Below are 2,731 nucleotides of genomic sequence, written 5' to 3'. Positions count from 1 at the left end.
CGCCCCCGGCCCGCCCCCGGCCGCGGCTCTCCGCCTCGGATCCCGCCCCCGACCCGCCCACCGCCGCGGGCCTCCGCCTCGGACCCCCGCCCCCGGCGTGCAGACAGCGGGCTCGCGAGGAGTCAGGTTCCCGCGGGAGACCGAGGCGGAGGCGGGGCTCTACGTAGGGGCGGGGCCAGAGCCCCGGGGCTGTGACTTTTGACCCGGGAGGGTGGAGTGGGTGGCTGGGTGCACAGAGGGGAGATCGGTGAGCGCAGGGGCTCTAGCTGAGGGTTCCAAGAACGCTGAGGAGGCGGGAAGGGAGAAAGAGCGAGGGGGGTTGATGACAGGTCCTGAGAGAGGGGACCGGCCCTGAGGGCTGGTGGGTCCTGGAGCGCTGGTGGGGTACCGTCCCGAGGAGGAGGACGGGCCCGAAGGGGCACAGGTCCCGAGGGGGACAGGGCCTGGGAGGATAGGTCTAGGATGCTGAGCGTCAGCTGCTGGGGTGGGTTTGCATCCTGGGGACCCTGGACCTGAGGGGGAAAGGGGTGTGAGCAAAGTTTTGGGGGGCAGCTGGGGTTCTTATGGAGGAGAGATGGGTCCTGGGGCGAGGGCTGGGGACGTCAGAGAAGGCCCTGAGAGGATGGACAGATTTTGAGGCAGGAAAGAAGCCCCTGGTTTGCGGGAAGCGCAGGGGCAGGGAGGTGGGGAGCAGGCCCTTCTGGAAAAAGGAAGTAGGCTGCCCCCATCTCAGGAAGCTTCCGGCAGCCTGCAGCCCCCAAGAGAGGACAGAGAGGGCAGCAGGCAGTGGGGGCTGGGGAACAGAATGGCCTTGGGTGAAGGAGGAGTGGGGGAAGGTACCAGGTAGAAAGAGCAACAGAGCTCCCACCCCCCGGGAGCAGGAGGCCTGGAAGTCCTAATCCCATCCTGGCTCTTCGTCCCACCTGCCATGTTCATGGGGCCAGGCCTGAACCTCTTGGCACCTGTTTTTTCCCTGTGAGGTTCATGTGGCCACAGCCACGATGTCATCGCCTGCTGTTCCAATTACCCTCAGCCAGCGAGCAAGTGTCCCTGCCGCCCCTCCCCCCAGCCCCAGCCAGGGCTGCTGGGGCAGGCTGGTGGCCACTGCCTTTAGGGTCCACAGACGCTAGCCGCAGCATCGAGCTCCCTACACAGCCCCACAGAGGTACCGGGGTCCCCCCTCAGTTCCTTCCGCCGTGCTCACTCTGTTTCAGACCATCCTCCTCTTCAGCTCTCAGAGAATGTCATTTTTACCGGGAAGATCGAAGCCTTGGTTCTGGAGCTTCCTCAGCCTCCTGCCCTCCTCCCCTCTGGGAAGTGCCCCTGTTCTCTTCTGCACCTCCCAGCGTCTTTCCGGGCTTCTTCCCCCCTCAAGGTAACAAACTCCGGTCTCTGCTCGCTTGAGAAGCTTGACTGCAGGTCCTGGTCCAGCTAGTGCCCGCCCAAGGCCACGCTCAGGAAGCAGGCACCGAGCCCCTATCCGTTCCCTCTGGCACGCGTCGCTCTTGCCCTCACGGCGTGGGCCTCTTGCGTCTGGTGCGGCTCAAGTCTAACCGGGCTCATTGCCACCAGGTCATCAGAGGCCCCCCACGTTTTTAGCACTTCTCTTGCCTGCCCTCTCCGTAGCCTGTACTCTGGTGATGCTCTATCCCCTCGAAGCTGTGCCTCCGTGACCTTACACGTTGAGGTTTTGTCTCTGTGCTTCTCTCCTGTGCTGGCTCTGCTGTCCCCTCCCGGCTGGCCTCACCCCTCCTGTGGCTTCAGCGATCAACTCTTTGGAACCTTCTCCCTCTGGCCCTGACCTCTCCCGGAGCGTCAGATTTGTGGTTGCTCCACGCAGGTGTCATGTGGGTTCCCAGCCAGGGTGGTCCTGCGCCGCTCATGGGCATCCACAAGTCCAGGCTGTGTTTCCTCCTGCAGCCCTTCTGGGGGGATGGGCAGCCAGAGCTGGGAACCGCAGGGTTTACGACACAGAGCACAAGGGATCTCAGAAAGAGGAACTGGAGGTTGAGTTCACAAGAGCAAATCAAGAACGGAAGCCTGATTCTACGAGGAAGGCAAGTCACAAGGAGTGGGCAGGGGAGCAGGCAGCACAAGGAAGTAGCCAGAGAAAGTTCCTGTGAGGCCACCGCAGGGATCCTCCTTGGCTGGTACGGGGACGGAGACTTCTGCGGTCTCAGGAGGTCACAGCACCCGTCACCCGGCCACCTCTGCCGGAACTCCCTCTTCCATCCCTCACATCCAGGCGCTTCATTTTCTTAAATAACTCAGGTTGATTTCTCTGCACCCCGCGTTCCCACCATGGGCTCCCACCTGGATGACTGTGAGAGCCTCCGTGGGCTCCCTGCCTCGCCCTGGTCTCCTTCGAATCCCATTCCCACTGCAGCAGGAGTGATGTTTCTGAAGCATAAAGCTGGTCACTCTGCCAGGAACCTCCCGGCACTGCTTGCTGCCTTTAAGAGCAGGTCCCCTGTTGTCCTTGCTGATCTGACCTCTGCTGACCTCGTTACACGCTGTTCACCTCTCACCGGCCCTGACACCCCCACACTCACAGGTACAACCACACGGACACTCACAGAAACAACCGCACACTCACACAGATACAACCACACGGACACTCACGCTCACAGATACAACCACACGGACACTCACACTCACAGATACAACCACATAGAGACTCACACACTCACAGACACAACCACACGGACACTCACTCACACTCACAGATACA

The 2,731-nt window shown here is 61.9% G+C and overlaps 1 protein-coding gene and 1 long non-coding RNA gene across 2 annotated transcripts in view; one reads left to right on the top strand and one right to left on the bottom strand.

Annotated features, from left to right (window-relative positions):
• Positions 1 to 2,731, bottom strand: part of SPATC1 (spermatogenesis and centriole associated 1) — a 21,441-nt gene that overhangs the window by 16,507 nt on the left and 2,203 nt on the right.
• LOC110578993 overlaps positions 674 to 2,731 on the top strand; it is a 5,668-nt gene continuing 3,610 nt past the window's right edge. The window contains exon 1 of the long non-coding RNA XR_002480216.2: positions 674 to 1,375. This is a non-coding gene — a long non-coding RNA (uncharacterized LOC110578993). The remainder of the gene's footprint in view (positions 1,376 to 2,731) is intronic.

This window comes from Neomonachus schauinslandi, chromosome 4 (assembly GCF_002201575.2).
Source record: "Neomonachus schauinslandi chromosome 4, ASM220157v2, whole genome shotgun sequence".
NCBI classification, from domain to species: domain Eukaryota; kingdom Metazoa; phylum Chordata; class Mammalia; order Carnivora; family Phocidae; genus Neomonachus; species Neomonachus schauinslandi.
This window is presented reverse-complemented; position numbering and strand designations above follow the sequence as displayed.